The sequence below is a fragment of the Rhinolophus sinicus genome, chromosome 14 (assembly GCF_057876585.1).
Source record: "Rhinolophus sinicus isolate RSI-liver-muscle chromosome 14, RSI-T2T, whole genome shotgun sequence".
In the NCBI taxonomy this organism is placed as follows: domain Eukaryota; kingdom Metazoa; phylum Chordata; class Mammalia; order Chiroptera; family Rhinolophidae; genus Rhinolophus; species Rhinolophus sinicus.
In genome coordinates, this window is record NC_142514.1 from 131,283,912 (window position 1) to 131,305,250 (window position 21,339).

General features: G+C 38.9%; 1 protein-coding gene and 1 pseudogene across 17 annotated transcripts in view; one reads left to right on the forward strand and one right to left on the reverse strand.

Moving 5' to 3' along the window:
* Positions 1 to 21,339, forward strand: part of DLG2 (discs large MAGUK scaffold protein 2) — a 1,894,072-nt gene that overhangs the window by 795,558 nt on the left and 1,077,175 nt on the right. The window lies entirely within an intron of this gene.
* LOC109443406 (large ribosomal subunit protein eL21 pseudogene) lies at positions 5,750 to 6,295 on the reverse strand (annotated as a pseudogene).

Consider the following 21,339-nt stretch of genomic DNA (forward strand, 5'->3'; position numbering starts at 1 on the left):
CTTTTTAAGGAAAGTGAAGGCATATAGTCATGTACAGACACACACACACAAAAGTAATATACACATATTTATGAACACATAATAACATATTACAGTCATGAAGCTTAACTCATAGCTAGTTTCTGTTCTTCAAGTCAGAGGTTGAAATCAGGTCATTGAGGAGTTGCAAATGATTTTATTATTATTATTATTCTTGTAAGACCCCTTTCATCCCATCCAAAGTGACAGAGCATGTCAAAGTGGTCAACAGGATCAGCCATGCTTGCAACCCACTTGTGTCTTGTGTAAAATGTTGCTAAGAGATGCCTGAACCTGTAGTGTAATAATACCATGAAGTTTGAATAGAAGGTTGAAGAAATGTCTGAGTCTGCAGTTAACAGGAGAGAGAATCACCCATTTAGAAGGGAGGACAAACTATCACGGTGCCTGTGACTTAGTAAGACTCTATAAATATTTATTGAATATACTCTGTTCATCTATGTAATATCACAATCATGATAACTCATCCTGGAGGCAAAATGTCTTCTATTGAAGCATTTTCCATGTAATTTAAGCTTTTGAACCAAGTGGGCTGTGTGAGGAACTGTTACCAATCAGAAAGTGACTTGGAGTCACAAATATTTCCCCAGTAGAGTTTGCTGAAGAATACAGTATCACCATAAGTAATATGTTTAGTCTTCGTGAAAAAGAATGTAGAAAGATAGACGTATCTAGATGGACACTTGTCTCTGTGTCACTGTTTTGTAACTTTCAGTTTTCAAAAAGTTTGCCTAAGAGTTAACCCTACAGCATGTGTGTCTTGTAACCATCATCTTCCATCTCTTGTAGACTCTTCTGCTTATTGGCAAACAGCTGAGTGAAAAGAACTGGTGATTCTGGGTCTGGGCCTAAGGCCAAAACTAATTAACTTTGAAAGTAAATGAAAGCTGTTACCTGTGTTCCTCAGAACAGAGCAAAACAACATTTAAATTTTTTCTGTCCCCAGGCTGATGATTACTCTGGTTATGGTAAATAAATTGCAGATGGTATGACTTTTAACATAAATTGACAAGGGTAGAATAATGGGTGAGGAAGTCCCCATAAGTTATCTTTTTAAACATCTTAGAGACTATTATATTGGTTAAGGTGATAGTTTAATTTGAAATATACTTAATTCAGTAATTTTTCTAATTTCAATTCCAATTTTTGTTTAGTTCATCCCCAGATGATTTCCTATTTCTAATTGTCACAGTCTTCATTGCTTTAGCAGGGTGTTTTGCTAAGAGCTATGGCTTTTAGTATTTTCTATTTTTAGGCTTAAGATATTTAAAAAATTTTCCACCAACCCAGATAATAATGCCACAATTTAGTGAACACTTACCATATGCTAGGTACTTATTTGTAATATCTACAATCCCTTTATCCACCCTGTAACATAGGTCCCATTTTGATGGGAGGAAACACAGGATGTATTTGGCAGAGCCAGCATTCAAATCCAGGTCTAGCTCCATTGTCTATATCCTTTGTGAATCCACACCATGCTACCTCTCTACATTGGTTGGGATTTGGTTTAGATGTGTATAGTCTGAACCCCAAATAATAGTAATGAAACAATACTTATTTCTCTCTTATGTGAAAGAAATTTGGAGGAAGGCGGCTCCATGACAATCAGACTTGCTTTCTCCCTGCTTTCCTCTCCAAGCCTGTGCTTTCCATCTCCAAGGTCATGTCAGGGCCCACGATGGCTGATGAGACTTCAGCTATCAAATCTGCATTCCAGATCACAGGGAAGACTTAGAAAGGATGGCAAAAGTGGTGTGTCAGGTGTCCGTCTCCATTTTAAGGAGCTTTACTGGAAGTCCTGTCCATCAATTTCCACTTACTTAAAATGATTTATTCATGTGTATAACTCCAGCACCTAGAATAGTTCTTGGCACAATGAATGAACAGATGGATGGAAATGAGTGAGTATGAGACATAAACGTATTATATTGAGCCAAAGGGATACTTAAGACAACCTCATAGTTGGTGACTTTTCATTTATCTTTGGTTTTTAATCTACCAGATAGACCTCTCTCTTTCTCCCTCTCTTGTCTACCCTCCCTTCTCAGCGTGTATTATCGGTATCTTTCCAACTCATTGTTTAGGTTTTGGCTGACTCAGAACTCTCTTCAGAAGCTTTCTCTGTCCTTCTGAAAGGCATAATTTGACGAGGCACCCCATTTAAGCTAACAGAGCATCCTGCATTTAGTCTCACCAAAGTTCTTTCTACACTGGAGTACTTATGTTGCAATGAGCTGCTTAAAGTAAGGACCTTGATTTGTTCACCATTATATCATCAAAACTTGGAATCAAATCTCGAATACAATTGATGTGCGATAAAGATTTGCTGAAAGGGTGGGGAATATTATAAACCATCTGGATGACTAGCAAACCCATCCAAATTCACAGAACTTGATATGGACTCAAGTCTCTGCCTTTGAAGCTTATCTTTCATCAAGGGAGGACAGAGATACAGCTACAAAAGGACCAAAAACACACACACACACAAAAAAAAAAACCAAAACATCTAATTTCACAAATTTGTTTGAAGCCAGCTGTCTTTCCCTCAGTTCCTCTAATCACTTTGAAGTCTGTTCGCGGAGTAGTGATTGACTCAGATGACTTTTCAGAAGCCGAGATTAAACCAAGGGGAGAAGCCCACACCAGTCATTGAAAAAGTGGTGAAACTTGCTAGACTGTGTCTGCAAAAGAATTTGTAACTTTCCAGAATTTTCTATACAAGCTACCTTTAATTTTACCTTTTTTTCCTCCCTCTGCTGAGGATTCATATACATGAGCAGTAGCCAAGAGAAAAGTTCTTCTGTTTGGCAGAGACAAGAATTTTCAGCAGTGTTTATATGACAACAGGTCCCCAGAGCAGAAGACTGTTCAGCTAATCTCCTCCCCAGACCTGTTGTCTTGCTCTTTCAACTGTAGGGCATCTACAGAGTTGTAAAGCCTTCAGAGACAATGCAGCTGCAGGGTTAAGAATGGTATCATTCCAGGTACATACCTGAAGTGTTTAAAGTGGGTGATAAGGCTGCCCGATGTAGTGTTTGGCTTCTTAACCAACAAGCGGGGCATGTGCTGTAGGGATGTATGGCCTGATGCCAGGAGTGCAAGCCCAGGATAATCATGGTGAGTGACGGTTATGAAAGACGTGCTGAGAGGAGGTTGTGCATTTATAATTTTTCCGTATGGTAAATAATGAAAACAGTGAAAGTAATAATTAAAAAGAAATTTTAAAAAGCCCTGATGTTAAGAAAATTACTAAGTTCGTAGGAATTTTTCAATAAAATACCAGTCTTGAAAGAAATGGCGCTTTGAACTGTGAGCCCCCAGACTCACTAAAACACTGAGCTTGCTCCTATACTGTCAGGGTGGGAGAGATGGGATGGAAAAAGCAGGTGCTTTGGATCAGGCAGATCTCGGTTCAAATCCTGGCTCCACCAGGATTTATGTGAATTTGAACTCATGTAAGCTGTTTTCTCGTCTGTAAAATGGAGAGAAGAGCATTGGTCTTGTAGCTGGCATTGTGATTAGTGACAATGTGTGCAAAGTGCACAGCGCGCGTTTAATCAGCAGTGGTTTGTATTGGTGTTTGGATTGTTGTGCTATCAGAGGCAGTCAAAGCCGAATTTGAAATTGTGAGTGAGCTGTTGTGAAATGTCCACAACTGGAGAGTTATGTAGCTGCTGGATACAGCGGCATCTCATAAGCACCCTACTCTTCTCTCTCCCCCAGCCATGGAAAGAGGCAGCATAGGATACACCACTGAAGTTACTCTTTTTCCTTCTGCTTTACTTATGCATAAAGACTATACATAATTAGAGTATTTTCTTGATTTGAATATGATAAATACGTAGGATGCCTACTTCATATCCTGAAAACCAAATTAGAGGAAGAGAGAGAGCCTGCCCTCTGAGAGCTTATACTGAGATCATGGGCATCTTGTTAAAGGGAGACACAGTTAATGGTGGGGAAGCACAGGGAAGCTGAGACAGTGTAAATGAGATAAGGAGGAAGGTGGGGATTGAGCTTGACCATGTTATTTCTCTTTCCATCTCATTCAAGATGAAGTCTTAACTCCTTTGGGTGGTATTTAGGGTCTCCAAAATCTGATCCTTACCTATCCATCCTATTTTCACCCCCATGCACCGTAATCTACAGTCCAGAACTTTTTATAGTTCTCACAGCAAGTTTTATTGTGTCTTTGTGCCTTTGCACATGTTGGTCTCTGCAAGGAATGTCTTTGTCGCACTTTCTTTGTTGGGTCAATGCTACCCTTTCTTCAAATCCTGACACAAGCTTCCACTCTTTTTAGAAACATTCCCCAATCTTCCTGACATATGGAATAGAAGCCCTTCATTCTTAATCCCAGAGAACTGTGTCTTTTACTTACCATAGCACTTATCACCAATGCTGTAAATATCTTTTTTCCACTAGAAGGTAACTTCTTATAATAATCAATGCAGGCTGCTAAACAAATCTCAATGGCTTACTGCAGTAAGATCCGTTTCAATCTCCCTTCACAGTCCAGATTTGTGTGGTGGGTGGAAAGGGGTGGAACAGGAAAAGTCTGTTTCATATAGACTTTCCAGGACCCCAGATTCAGATCCTACCTTCTGAATGGTCCCAAACATTTCCTGAGGTTCAGAGTTACCCACGGATTTTCTGTATCTATCCAGCAGACAAGGAAAGAGAGAGATCATGAGGGATCTCCAGGGAGGTGTTTAGGGGGCTAGGCCTAAAAATGAAGCACATCACTTCTTCTGACATTCCATTTGATCAAAACTTTGTCAGGTGGCGGTGGCCCTTTCTGACTGCTAGGGAGCCTGGGAAATGTAGTCAAGATTTGTGTTCACGGGAGAAAGAAACAGGGTTTGGTGCATCTTTGCCTTCATATTTGAGGGCATATTGTTTATCCCTATGTCTGTAGCACCTTACAATATAGATGCTAACTAACAGTTTATCAAAATGAGTTTAAGATTCTAACAATGAATTAGTAAATAAGTAGATATGAGGAGTAGAAGATCAGAAGGGATGGCGATACATTAACGCTTAGGAATCAATTGATGCTAACAGAATATGGGCAGGCTGGTGTTTGGAGGAAACAACCAAGTGCTCACTATTGTTCACCTGCTTTGGCATTTGTAGTTTCAATGACTGGGGAAGTTTTCTTCAGGATCTGGGCACCTATAATCCTTCCATCCTCATCCTCCACACTTTACTCCTTATTTCAGGTTCCTTGACATTTCTCAAATGCACCAAGCCCGATCCCACCTCAGGGCTTTTACACTTGTTGTTTCCCTGGTCTGAAATGTGCCCGATCCTTGCCCAACAGCCACATGTTTGTCCCTTAACTCACGTAGACCTTATCTCAAATAGCATCTTCTCAGTGGGCCCTTCTCTGGCTACCAGACTTCCGGTTCCCTTCCCTGCATTATAGTTCTCCATCACATTTATCAATGTCAAATATATTATATAATATATTCATTTGTTAGTTGTCATCCCCTCCCAACTTGAATATATACCTGTGAAGTCAGGGGATTTTGTCTATTCTGTTTGTTTATTTTTAATTTCTTTTTCTATCACCAGCACCTAGAACAGTGTTTGGTAGATGCTCAAATATTTTTATTTATTTATTTATTTATTTATTTATTTATTTTTTTTTTCCCTTAAATATTTCTTTGGGGGAGGGGACGCCATACTCCTCAATGAAGAGAAATATTTTTACAGAGGTCTTTTATTTTTTTACACTTATGCCATGAATTCATAGGGAATGGGTTCCAGCAGCTCAGGCTCCTTTCCATTGGTTCTCATAAAGTGTGCTTCTCTGGGTGGGGCAGGCTGGCGTTTCAGTTGAACCCAGGTACCTTTCTCTTTGGCTTCCTTCTTTTTCTGATCATTTTCCTTCACCCGTTTCAGGAAGCTGTCTCGGCTCTTAGAGTGCTTAATATGCTCAATACGAACATTAATTCTCTTGGCAAGAATCTTGCCCTTGACTTGTTTGTTTACAACAATGCCAACCGCATGCTGAGTAACATTGTAGACCCTTCCCGTTTTGCCATGGTAACATTTGTGGGGCATTCCTTTTTGAACAGTGCCCATTCCCTTGATGTCTACAATATCACCTTTCTTGTAGATTCGCATGTATGTGGCCAAAGGAACAACTCCATGTTTTCTAAAAGGCCTAGAGAACATATAGCGGGTGCCTCGCCTCTTTCCCTTTGTGTTGGTCATTTTGACGAATTACTGGAAGATGGCGGTCCCGTGCTCAAATATTTTTAAATGGATGATTGTCATTTGGTTTTTGCACAGTGCTTTTTGTCTTCTTGGCATAAAAGTGACACACATTAATTTTACAATTGGATGTAAAGTATTGTCAATAAATGTTTGACAATTAGAGGTAGAAATAGAAGTGGGGAGAAGAAGGTAATTATTAGTAAATGGTGCTGATGGCTTGACTTAGATTCAGAGATGAAACACTATTTCTCTGAAAGGACACACCTGAAACCATTAGGGAAATTTTTTTGGAAGTGTTTCAGTGTTTATTCCCAGAATGTTGATTTTGATGTCATCCAAATATTCAATGGCTGCAGCCTGAAATAATCCACTGGGGAGCTAAGTAAACCTATAATGAGTACTTAAATCATTTTAATTTAGTCTTATCAGAAAGGTCATTCACTAAAGGAGGTATTTTGATCACAGCAATTCTCTTCACAAAAATTGCTGTGGGAAGCTGGTCTCTTTCCATTTGATTATTCAAGGATACATTTGGGATGTAAAGAACCTTTGCCAAAACCTACAGTACCTTTAAAACTCAGCTGCTTCAAGAAGAAACAAAAGCACTGTGGGATAGGAATTGCCAAAAGACCTCCTTAGCAACTTCTTTAATAAAGTCAGCCTGGAATCAGAAATTATAGAAATACAGACATAGACATGACTAAGGTGAGAAAAGCGGGATTTGGAGACAAGGGAACAAATATTTGTTGAGTGTACTCTGTTGGGCACTTGCAAAACATTTCGTACAATATATGTGTTTCTATCTTCATCTGGCACTCACATGCAGGCTGATTAACTTGCCTACTATCATGCAGCAGGTGTGGAGAAGAGCTGGGCCAACAGTGACTCAGAGTTCCTATTATTTTTATTTTGCCTTCTCGGGGGTAAAGAACATTACCCCCTGAAATTGCTCAACGGTGAAATAATATATCCAGAATAACAACTCAGGTCTTTTGACTCCTAGTTCAGTGCTCTATCCACCAGAGTTCATTTTTGTGCAGGGACACAAAGGTAAATTTTAGGCAATAAAATACACTTACTAAACATCAATGTATAGTCTATCCTCTCATTCCTCTCGCAGTTTTCAATTGAAAGACTTCATTTATCTAAGAAGAGAATATCAATTTATATTTTACCATTAGTGTTTTTTTTTAAATATTTATGCTTATATTATTTATATTTTCACATGACCCATGCCTGTATCTCCATAATATTGGTACTTTCTCCTTTGCAAGAGATAAATTATCTTTCATCTGTGTGAAAATCTCAATAGCTTAATGTTACTATTTTATAATGTTGATTACTTACCTATCAAGTGAGAATGGTGTCAAAATTTAGCAACACATTTGTATTTTCTAAGTGGTTTCATAAACTGCAAATAAGAGCATGAAGTATTGGTATTAGCAATATTAATAGCTAACACTTACAGATAGCCTAATATGTGTGAGTCACAAGTTCCCTTTTTTAAAACATATACTAACTCATTTTATCCCCACAAAATACGATTAGGTAAATATTGCTATTACTCTGTTTTACAGTTAAGGGGATTGAGGCACAGACAGGTTAAGCAAATAGCTCAAGGTCACACAGTTGGTAAATGACAGGGCCGGGATGCCAACCCAGGTAACCTTGCTCCAGAGTCTAAGCTCCTAACCACTCATTATTGCTGCTTCTCAGGATGTATGTCAGGACTTTGCGCAAAATTCTGGAGGAGTCTATATTATGCCCTCTCCTTTCCTATAGAAGCCTCCTCTAGAGGCTATAGTCATGCCCGATACATGCCCCTTTGTCTCATCTGATCCTAGAAATGTAGCAGAAATAATTTGAATAGTTGGGTGAGAGCACATTTGAGGGCACTGGGTGTTATAGGACTCATTTCTGGGACACATGTAAGGAGAAGAGAGGAGCCAGGCCTGGGTTCACCTCCCACTCAGTCACTTCCTAAATGCTTGAACTTGGACATGCTGTTTAATTTCTTTGAACCTCCGTGTCCACGTGTGTAAAGTTGGGGAAAATAATGTCCAACTCTCACAATTCAGTAAGACCGCCTTTAGAGGCAATCTATCTGAAGCATCTCCATTAAAATAGTCAGGTAATAGATGCTTAAAATGTTGGCAGTCTCTTCAATAATATGTGATATAAGACGGACCAATATATAACTCACATAATTCAGGCAACACTGGGTGAAAGATGAGACTATGGAGCTAGGAGGACACATCAGGTTTGCTCACCATGAAATGAAGCTTATTTTCAGTATTGTGTGTAGTGATTAACAGCTTACACTTTGGGAGTCATGCACATTTAAGTTTGATCTATTTTGATCTCAGCTATGTACTTCTTGGCTATCCGACCTTAGGTAAACCTTCCTATACCCTGTTTTCTCACCCACAAATTGAGGATAATTAGGATTACCTCAGAAATTATTTAAATATAAATACATAATATATGTATAGTGTGTGTATATACATTTAAATATTTATATTTATATATATATATATATATATATATATATATATATATATATATATATATACATACATATATGAAATATCAGACAAATTCACGAACTGTCCACCATGGAAGTGTACAGTGGAAAGTTCGTGAATTTAATTGTCCAATTCAATGTACATACACATACATACACATCCAATGGCATGTGCGGCTAGAACCTTGGTAGATATATTAATTTGGGACCAAATTATTTCACTAATGATGGGAAAAGTCCCTAGGTATTTGAACCGTATACTAGTCAGAATTCTCCAGAGAAACAGAACCAATAGATCTGTCTATCTATCTATCTACCTACCTAGAGACGTATTATAAAGGATTGGCTCACATGATTATGGAGGCCGGCAAGTCTAAAATCTGCAAGGCCAATCCCAGTGTGAGTCCAAAGGTCAGGAAGACCTGACTGCCCATTTCTAAGGCAGGAGAATGACGTTCTACTTGAGGGAGAGTCAGCTTTTTGTTCTATTCAGGCTTTCTTCAACGAATGGGTGAGGCTTTCTCATATAATGGGAGGTACCCTGTTCTACCCAGTCTATGGATTTAAATGTTGATCTCACTCAACAACTCCCTCACAGAAACATATAAAGCATTTACAATAGTGTCTGACACATTGTAAAGCTCCATAAATGTTATCTATTATGTTTATCATCGTATAAGTCGGCTGTGATAACAAACCTACCCAACCTCTCAGTGATTTACCCAAACCGACCTTTATTCTTCATTCATGTTACCTATAGGCTGAGAGTCACTATGGCTCCTCTCTGGTGGCCTGCTCCCCTTGTCCTCTCATCCTAGAAGCCAAGCTAAAGAAAGATCTCTATCTGAAACCTGCCATTTGCATGGCAGAGTGTAAAATCGAGTACTGGCAGAAACTTCTCCCAGTTTCTGCTAAGGTATAGCACGTATCTTATCTACTCATATTCCATTAGCCAAAGCATATAATATGGACAAAGGACAGGATATATTATCTCTTAAGGGAAAGGGCAGTGATGGCTACTCATAATTGAAAACAATAATATAGTCTACTATAATCATCGAATAATGGCATCTTAGGTAGGGTACTAGTGGGGAAAGGGAAGAAATATGGTAGAAAGTAGGTTGGAAAGAAATACAGGGGGCAGAGCATATTTAGAAATCAATCCTAATTTTCTGGGTTTACTCCAAACTTTTTGGTGCATAGTGCTCTACCTCTCATCTCTCCTTCCTGGTTTGCTGTTCTTTGTTTTATGAGTCAATCCCCCATATTCTAAGCATAAGTTTAAAAACCTGGGGCCTTTTACCACATGTGACAATATGTGGTAACTTGGATTTGAATTATAAATAGAAAAAGAAAAGAGTTTATGTAACCTCTATAATTGATGTCCTGACCTCCTGTTTTCAAAGCGCTGTAAACTGTTTTCAAACTCTCCTATTAATTATAATTGCACTCGCTAACTTAGAATCAGTTGTTATATTCATTATATCCCATGAATTTGTAAATAAACCATTTGGAATAGATGGAATTTGCAATTTTAATAAGTAAATAATTTCAGACTTGTTTTTTTTCAGTTTTTAAAATATTTAAATATCTCTGTTTTATTTTTAAAGATTTTTTTATTATTAAAATATAGCTAGCATACAATATTATATTAGTTTCAGGTTTATACCATAATTCTTCAACATTTATATGCCTAAAGACTGATCACCATAAGTCTAGCAACCATCTGACATTGTACTATGCTATCACAATATTATTGGCTATATTCCCCATGCTGTACGTTACATTCCCATGACTTCTTTGTTATATACCTGGAAATTTGAACGTCTTAGTCCCCTTTTCCTCCCCGCCTTTTTATAATTTTTCAATTATAGTTGACATTCAGTATTATTCTATATTAATTTCAGGTGTACAGCATAGTGGTTAGACATTTATGTAATTTAAGAAGTGATCCCCCTGCCTAGTCTAGTACCCACTTGACACTATACACAGTTATTATCATACTTGTATAATTACCTATATTCCCTATGCTTTACTTTACATCCCTGTGACTATTTTTTAATTACTGATTTGTACTTCTTAATACCTTCACATTTTCAACCCTGCCCCTCAGCGCCCCTGCCATCTATCACCCCAATAAATCTAGTACCCATCTGACACCATACATAGTTATCACAATATTATTGACTATAATCCTTATGCTATATCCTACATCCCCATGACTACTTTGTAACAACCAATTTGTGCTTCTTAATCCTTTCCCCTTTTTTTCACCCATTTCCAACCCCCCTATTGTCTGGCAACCATCAAAATGTTCTCTGTATCTAAGGGATTGTTTCTGTTTTGTTTGTTTATTTTGTTCTTTAGATTCTACATATAAGCAAAATCACATTGCATCTGTCTTTCACTATCTGGCATACTTCACTCAGCACAACACCTTCCAGGTCCATTAATTCTGCCAAAAATGGTGAGAACCCATATACTTCCAGGGTCAAGCAATATTTCATTATATGTATGTACCACCTCTTCTTTATCCATTCTTCTATTGATGGACACCCAGGCTGCCTCCACATCTTGACCATTGTAAACAGTATTGTAATGAACATATGGATACACATGTCCTCTTGAAGTAATGTTTTGGGTTTCCTAGGATAATTACCCAGCAGTGGGATTATTGTCCTTGTAGCCTTTGTTTTAAAGTCTGTTTTTTTCTGGTATAAGTATTGCTACCATAGCTTTGTTTGTTTGTTTGTTTGTTTCCATTTTCAAGAAATGTATTTTTCCCATTCCTTTACTTTCAGTCTGTGTGTGTCTTTTGATTTGAAATGAGTCTCTTGTAGGCAGTATATATAAGGGTCTTGTTTTGTTATCCATTCAGCCTCTCTATCTTTTGATTGGAGTATTTAATCCATTTACATTTAAAGTAAATGTTGATAGATATGTAATTATTGCCATTTTATTATTCTCTTTCTCTCTTCCTTCCTTCTTTCCTACTTTCCTTCTTCCATCCCTCCCTCCCTCCTTTCCTCCCTCCCTCCCTCCCTCCCTCCCTCCCTCCCTCCCTCCCTCCCTCCCTCCCTCCCTCCCTCCCTTTCTTCCTTTCTTAAATAATTCTCTCTAACATTCCTTGTAATTTGGGTTTGGTGGTGAGAAACTGTTTTAGTTTTTTCTAGTCTGGGAAGTTCTTTATCTGTCCTTCGATTCTAAATGGTAGCTTTGCCTGGTAGAGTAGTCTTGGGTGTAGGTACCTGCTTTTCATCACTTTGAATATTTTGTGCCAGTCCCTTCTAGGCTGCAAAGTTTCTGTTGAGAAATCAGCTGACAGTCTGATGTGAGCTCCCTTGTATATAACTAACTGCTTTTCTCTTGCTTTTAAGATTTTTCTCTTTGTCTTTAATGTTTGGCCTTTTAATTGTGTTGTGTCTTGGTGTGGGACTCTTTGGGTTCATCTTGTTTGGGACTGTTCTTCTTGATCTTGTATATCTATTTATTTTACCAGGTTAGGGAAGTTTTCAGTTATTATTTCTTCAAGTGGGTTTTCAATTACTTCCTCTCTCTCTCTTCTTTTTCTGGTATCCCTATGATGTGAAGGTTGGTACACTTGATGTTGTCCCAGAAGCCCCTTAAATCTCATTTTTTTTTTTTTTTCACATGTTCTCTTCTTCTTTTTGCTGTTCTGATTGGAAGTTTTATGCCACACTATCTTCTAAATTACTGATTTGATCCTCTGCTTCTTCTGATCTATTATTGATTCCCTCCAATGTATTCTTCATTTCAGTTATTGTATTCTTTATTTCTTTTTTATGTTTTCTGTCTCCATTTTTACATTTCCTATCTCTTGGTTGAAGTTCTCCCTGAGATCACTGAGCATCCTTATAACCAGTTTGGAACTCTGTGTCTGGTAGACTGCTTGTCTCCATTTTGTCTAGTTCTTTTTCTGGGATGTTGTTCTGTTCTTTTATGGGGGACAATGTTTCTTTCTTAGCTGCCTCCCTGTGTTTGTTTCTATGTAGTAGGTAGAGCTGCTATGCCTCCCGGTTTTAGTAGAGTGGCCTTATGTGCTAGGTTTTCTGTGGGAACCAGTGGAAAAGTCTCCCTGGACACTAGAGCCAGGTACTCCATGTGTTTCCTTTGTGTGGGTTGTGTGTGCTCTCCTGTTGTAGTTTAGATTTGATTGCTGTTTGCACATCAGTGGTAAGGATTGACCTCAGGCTGATTGTGAGGACTGGTTGTGACTACAGTGGAGGAGGTATTTTGTAGGGGTGACCCTATAGAGCAGGGCTCATTTTAGCAGGGCTCTGCTGCATGCCCAGTCTGCCCTTTGGGTGTGTAGTCATTGGAGGTGGCCAGGTGATATTCTGGCCCAGTCCAAAGCTGGCCTCCTAGGAGGGGACCAGCTGCAAGCCAAGTTTAGCTGCAGTTTGTATTCTGACTGGGGCCACCTGGCATTATCCACAAAGCAATTCAGAGATTGCCACCATTGGCACTGTGCTTGGATTTGCTTTGAGAGGCCAAGACTGGCTGTCACTAGTGCCAGACTTTGGGCTGCTCAGCCTGAGATATGGGACACACTAAAGCCAGATGCTGTTTGTTTGGGTTTCGTGGTCCTTTGAGAGATTTTAGGAAAGTCTGTAGCATGAACCAAGAGAGGCTATTTATACAGAAAAGCCACTGGAAGTTGCTTAGATGTACCTGATAGTGGATGGGCGATGGTCTCAGGGAATCACTAGGGCAGGGCAGTCAAAAGGTGATAGCCAGTTGGATGGAGATTCAGACATGGCATGTGCCCATGTCTTCATGCCAGGAAGGGGGAGGGCTCAACAAAGAAACAATGGCTTTCACCAGCTTCTCCCTCTTGGAGAGAGCTGCCCTTCCAACCCTCACCCTGAAGATAGACAATTCAGTTCCTCCCTGTATGTCCCTGGTACCTTTCAAGTTACTGCCCCAGTGCTGGAGCTCAAAGTGAGTGAGTTCATCAGTGAGTAAGTCTCTGTGGGCCCTTTAAGAAGAGGGCCTTGGAGTGCAGCTGCCCTCCGTCTCACTCAGCCACAACCTTCGCTGGTTTTCACAACCAGAAATTATGGGGACTTCTCTCCCTGGCACTAGAACCCTGGGCTGGGGAGGGGCTGGGACCCCTCACTCCTCAGGTAGGGGGAACCTCTTCTGCTGATATATACCTTCCAATTTTTAATGGTCACACACGGGTGTGAGACCAGCCCTGCCTGCATCTCTGCCCCTCGTACCACTCTTGAGGTGGCTTCTTCTGTATATCCCTGGTTGTAGAACCCAGGCTTGGTCTTCTGTTTTTGATAGAGAGATTTGAGGAGGAGGCTTGGAATTGAAACTCCTTTTAAACGGGACTATATGTATACAAATGTCATTGACAGCTAATATTTGACACTAAATTATGACTATGTGTGGTTGGTTATCCATAGAATAAAAAAGATCATTTGAAAAATTTTAATAAAGCATTTCATAGAAATGTAACTACCATGTTTCTTCACTCAGGGGAAGGAAGGCTGTTAAGGAATAAAAGAGCCTTTGTGACTCTGCCTATAGCTTTAGTTTGGGATTAAAAAACTAAATGCTGGTTTTCAGCAAAGGAAGCTTGGGACTTCAACACAGGAACACTATAGTTTTGGCTTGGCCACTGTATTATCAGATCTGAGGGCAAGACATTTACAAGCCCCTATGAAGTAAGTAGGGAAAGTGGGGAGTAAGAGGGGGAGAATCTACTGAAGTGAGGGACATTCTTCCCAGGTCAGCATGTGCTTTAAACTATATAAAGAACTTGAATCTGGGGGTGGGAGAACCTCAGGATCCAGATATAAGGGGGCTACAGAAAGAAAGGTTCAGGAGTAAATGTGGGTTGTAAAGATACTAAAAAATATAGTATGCATTCAAAGGGTATGATTTATAACATATGAATTATATCCTTATTTCATTTTGTTTTAGAACAAAAAAGAAAGAAAAAGAAAAGAAAGCAAGCATGTATTAGTCCTTTCTCCAAAGTTAAAATCTACCAACATAAAGCTAGTTCTTACTCTGAGATGAAATAAATTCACCCATAACTAAAAGTGAGGAATTATGTTTGTAATATTTTCCCTTTTATAATAATTGCTTTTAAGAGCATCACCTTTGATATTGTATATTTAGTAATATCTATTCTTCCAGATGGGATGAAAAAAGTTTTATAACATCGCTTCACTTATTAAAAGTTTCTGGCTTTCTTAAACAAAGGAATTAATGGGATAACTGTATATATTTTGTCATCCACACCAGTTCATTATGGACAATGAAAGCACACGTGACTATTTCTGGGTCAATAATCATACGTCAGGACAGTTCTGGAGAAATAGGATATAGAAGGATGGAGAGAACAAGAGAGACAGCAAGTAAATACCATCCATTATTCTTGCCCCATTCATTCGTTTATTTATTCAACAAATATTTGTTGTGCTCAGGTGTCTATTTTGGGGAAACAAAGATGCATAAGATATGGTACTTGCCTTCCAAGTTATCCTGTTAATAGGCAGTTGGAATAGGTTCTAATTTGTTTAAGATAACCAGAGTTTTCTCTCAGGCCCAAGACATGGATCTGTGATCTATCTTGGATCAGGGAAGGGAGGGAGAAAGAGGAGGTGGTGAGGTTCCCTGGAATAGATTATATCTGAGGTGATCTTCAAAAGAAAGAAGAAGGTCAAGTGTGGGAGAGGATGTACTAAGGAAAAGGTACTTTCTAGTAATAAACAGGAAAAATGATTTAGCTCATGAAAGTGGTCTTGTTGGCCAGGTCTTGTTCACTGGGAGAAGGTAATGTTGTCATCTGACGTCTCAGGACTGGATTTTAGCCAACTGGCTCAAGAAACACACCAATTTGTTAAGAGTAAAATTCATGGCTTTACATTTCCTCAGTTCTCAGGTTTAATCCCTGACTAAAAGGATCCAAACAGAACCTCCACTAGGCAAACTCATGCCTTTTCAAAATGACTGCTTTTAAAAAGAGATTTATAGAGAAATTGACTTTAAAGACTCATAATCTGATACTGATGGCTGAATGAATGGCTGTTGTGACAGGGGGATGGATGGCTTGTGGGGAGGTGGCCCTCTAAATTCACGTTATCATGCCGCATATGTTTCCATTTGTGATTCTCTAGTATAGTCTGACCCTTGTCTAAATTAGAGAAATTGTGGAGGACAAAAGATAAAGCCCTCCCTACCAAAAAAAAAAAAAAAAAAAAAGTGTGTAGGTAATGCTATCTAGGTGAGATTGCACTCTCTTTATCTTTAACCTTGATTCAGTATTTCTTATACTTCTTTGTTTAAGCAAAATTGAGATGAGAAATCTCTAGTTTTACATTAAATTATCAATATATATGCATTTATATTGAACAACTTCAATGCTTAAAGACTACACTAAGTGCTGCCAAGTAGTTTCTAGATTCTGAGATCTTAAATAGATCTCTCTCTCTCTCTCTCTCTCTCTCTCTCTCACACACACACACACACACACACACACACACACCACACACCACACACCACACACACCAAATTATGAGCACATCACAGAGAGGGATTATGTCTTATTTTCTTTTATATCCCAAGCTTTTACCTCAGGTCTTGGCCCACAATAAATACTGAATTATTAAGTTGTGATAAATTACCACTAAACAGCACACAGAACAGAAATGAACATTTTTATGGAATTCTATAGTTTTAAGGCACGTTTACAAATATATTTGTAATCCCTAGTGAGGTGAGCATTGGTTCTTTTTCAATTTTACGTGAGAAGAACCTGAAGTTCAGAGGATGAAATGAGTCCTCATGTCATACGAGTTGAAGTCAGAGATGGAACCCAGGAGCTCTTGGCTTTGAATCTGATCCTCTCTCTAAATTATTTTGCTACATTTGTGAACGTAACATATGCTCCATTCTATAAGGTAAATGCTCTGATGCTCTAATAAGAAAAACTTAAAACCATTCATTGTTATTCAAGAACCCTCACGCCAGGAAATCATCTCATAACATCTCTAGAACATGCAGGAAAAAAATACTGCCTCCAAAGACATAATTACAAATAAGCATTTTCTGTTGGCATTTTTTTCTATACACAGATAATCTAAGTAGCTTTACCTGTAATAAGTTGAGTGAGGAGTATATATGGTAGCAAAATCATAAAACTTTATTTTATGATCTATCTGTAGACCCTGGGAAATGTTGCAGACAAACTTTAATTAATCATCACTGCTTGAATTGATTTATATCCTCCCACTCCCACATTAAACTGTAATGCATTCTTTATAAAAATGTACAACTTGAAGTTAATTTGAGTCCTTCAGGCCAAAGAGTTTATTTATAGCATGCGGTAAAACATTTTATGGCCCCAATTTCAATTAAATCATAAATTCAGGAAGTAAGAAAAAGAAACAGGCCTACTCAGTCACCTTGCCCTTATCAGAAGGAATAAGATATGCATCTGTGGTATATTTCCCATTGCTTGGGTCAATACGTATATTTATATATCTCTTCATAGTCAATGCTGCTGATAAAAATGACTTTTCTGTAAAAAAGCATAGACCAAAAGGCTGGTGTGGGATGTAGATTTTCCCCCTCTCTTACAGCATGTTCTCTCATAGTCTAGTTCAAAGCTAGGAATGCTTTTCTTAGGTTTCAACTACTTTTCTTAGGTTCCAACCAAAGCAGCTGTCTGCCTCCCTCCCTCGAATCATAGTATTTCTGCTCTGGGTCAGGTTGGTCTGCCCATCCTATTACTTACTTATTAGTACTTCAGAGAGGTATGGAACCAGGTCTCAGGAGGTCATCTGGATATAATTACATGCCCAATATGATGATAAACATGCTGCAAATACTACTGACTCAGCACACGGGGTGTTTAGACAGAGCAAATTGGGTATCAGGTTGCACAGTGAAATGGTGGAGTTGTGTTAGTGTCAAATCCAGGTTCCTGGAAGTTGAGAAGGATGCTATGGAATGCAGAATTTTATTTTATCCAAAGAGAGGTCCAGCCTTTGCCCTCACTTCCTGGGGGTTAATCTCTAGGTCCTTGAAATTTTATACCTGATAAGAATGTCCTTGTTTTGTCCACTAGACAGTCTAACAATGTGATTAACGATGAGTGTTTGGGGCCATGTGGCCTCAGTTCCACCTCTGGAAGGACTAGAGAATAAAGGTTTGTCAGGTGGCTGGTATGTCATCAAGCCCCAGTAAAAAGTCTGATCACTGAGGCTCAGGTGAGCTTCCCTGGTTAGCAATAACCTGTGCCTATTGTCGCCCATCAATGCCAGGCACACAATGCATCCATGAGTCCATGAGGAGAACACAACCACAGCTCCATATTTGGTAACTTTTTTTGAACTCTGCCTGATGGACTTCTTTCCTTGTCTGATTTTAATCTCCATCCCATCCCTGTAATAAACCAAATTTGTGAACATAACAGATTTCAGTGAGCTCTGTGAGTCCTTCTCACAAATTACCTAAACTGAGGGTTGTTTTGGGAAACCTCTGAAGTGACAATTGGGGTCAGAAGGGGTGATGGTCTAATGCGGGTCATGTGTTTTCCAAAACTGGGAAAAGGAGTGAGGGACAGTTTAAGCTAATTTAGTTCGTCTCATATTTTTTATTCCATGGATCTGTGAGATCTGTGTGTATGTGTGTGTGTGTGTGTTCCTTGCTCCACACAGTCACACAATCACTAGTTAGCCCCTAAATGGCTGATAGAACCTCTAGTAAAATGGGCACATATAGATATCTAGAAAACATCGAGATGTTTCCAGAAGTTTATTGGTAGCCAAGAATTATATTAATAGGGGGGGGCGTTCCAGTCCAGACCTAAAACAAGCTAACAGGGAGTCTTAGAAGGCTTTATAGGAGATCCGGTGGAAATTAAGGAGAGATTACAGAGCCCATTCCTTAGGTCCAGGATCCAGGGACAGAAAGGACTTCAAAGACAGCAGGTCTTGCAAAAGCAAGACAACATCCACCCTGAAGATGTAAAAATTGATTGAAACTACACACAAATTGACTTGATACTGTGTCCATTAGAATTAAATTTGCCTATGAGTGACAGAAATATTGAAATAAAAGAAATTTCTTTCTATCTTATGTAAATGAAACCGAGAAATAAGCAGTTTAATCAAGGATGACAGCAACATGATTACGGGAACCCAGGATCCTTCTATCTTATTATTCAACCAAACTCAACATAAAAGAAACCCATCTCATACCCAAGATGGCAGTTCAAGATTCAGTTATCATGTGTATATTCCATCCTGGAGGAAGAAGAAAGAATGAGAGAAGGAAGAAGGCATAAAGAAACGACCCCCCCACCCCCACCCACCCCCATTTAGGAATGGTTCTACACAGAGCAAGTCTACTTAAATTGCTCTGTCCAGAACTAAGTTAAATAGCCATACCTAGCTGCCAAGGAACCTGGGAAATGTGATCACTGTTTTAGAAAGTTATGTGCCCAGTGCCCAATTGAAAACTGAGTGATCCTCTAAGGAAGAAGGAATGACTGTCTATTGCAGAGTAATTAGCAGCCTCTGCTACAATGCTGAGTCAATGAGCAACCACATTACATTTTGACTGGACAAGTGTTGGAACCAGGGCCTACAGTTGAGCTCAGCCTGCTGTACACACAGACCATGTGACAGCTCTCATAGGAAGAGGGCTGTAGGAGCAGGGAGCCAGGCTGCCCACTGCCATGGCTATGGCTCTTTGCTGCTTTCTGTGGTTCCTTACAGCCTTTCTGTACGCAGTCATTCCATTGCAGCCTACTGTTTGCCATTGCTTGGTTATCCCACAGATTGTTAAGTGAGCTCAGCAAGCTGCTGTGTGCTGAAACGTTCCTTTTGTATACTTTCTGTCCATTAGGTTAATATATACATATATTATATAACAATATAATAATATAATATTATATATATATATATATATATATATATATATATATATATATATATATTAATATTTTCAGTGTTCCACTATTAAAAGGACTAATACATATACTTGAGTCAGTCAAAACTGGTTTTAGCCTTTACTAGCTACATGACCCTGGGAAAGATTCTTAATCTCTCTGGCCCTCAGTTTTATCATATATGAAATTGGACAAATAATACCTACCTTCAAAATAGTTTTTAAGATGAAATATAAAGACAATACCTGACCCAGAGTTGGTGCTCAATTAGCCGCAATTATTATAAACAAAACTGTTAGTTTGGACTGATCTTGACATGATAAACACAGACATAGACTTTTTGGGCTGGGTGATTAAAGTGGTTCACGTGCCTACTATGCTCCAGGGAGTTTAAATGCAGTTTCTTTAATCCCTACATCAATCTTTTGAGGAAATTAATCTTAGATACCAAGGGTCTAATAATTCTGTGATTCTCCCAAGTTCACTTCATTAATTACTAGAACCGAAATTTGAACCCAGATCTATCTGTTTCTATTATGGTTTAGGTGGTGTAAATTCAACCATCCTGTTTCACAATTAAGGAAATGGGGCCCGGTAAAACTAAGAGACTTTTCCATGACCCCAAATGCAGTTTTGAGCAGGATATGAGATCTCTGACATCTCGCCCAGAGTCCTCGCTCCTCTCTGCCACCCTAGATTTAACATATTTCCTTTCCACCACCTTCTCATATTCTTAGTGTCAGAACGTTTTTCTGTTTATCTGAACTTTCAGTGTTTTATGTTGTATTACTGATTCATTTTTTAAAAACAATGCTGATTGACCTTTTTAGGAAGCACACCTATCCTGTTTTCAGGTGATTTTTGTTCTCCTTGGTTGGAGCCAGTCTAATGGATGCCTTTGCAGAGAATTGAACAGATGTTGGCTTTATTTCCCAATAGTTTAGGAAGATTGGACTGGTTATACACATGGAAGAGTTTCTTTGCTACTGACAGATGAATTGGAACTGAATGTATCATGATTCTAACCCGTTGATGCATGCCATATGGAACAACAATCCTGGCTTTGTAGGACGGCGTTTCTCTCATTTCTCGCCTCGCAGAGGTTGGATGTCAGAGTGAGGTTTGTTAGGAGTATCTGTATGGTCTCCTTGCCTTTCTTCTGCATGGTGAAAATTGACCTGAAGTAACAAGTTTCTTTTCTTTATTATCAAGTCATGAATAAATTAGTCTTGCTTTCTACTCTGAGCCCCAGATCAATATTCTGCTGGAATGTTGATTGTTTTAGTGAATGGAAATGAACTGGCAAAGAGCCATCCAGAAGGTTTGAGCACTGACAAATGAAACATTTGCCTGGGTGGATGAAAAAGCCCCTGATAGAAATGAAGAGTAGCATTTGCATAGTTTGTGGCCATTTATAAGCATTTGCATATACACTTAATTCTCAAGACTACCCTATTAAAAAAAATAATAAAGTAGGTTTTGTCATCATGTTACAGATGAGGATAAAGAGGAGAGAAACAGCGTGACTTGCCCTAGGTTACATAATGAAGTGACAAAACCACGAGTCATACCCATATCTTCTGGTTCTAAACTCTGCTGCTCTGTCTCCTGG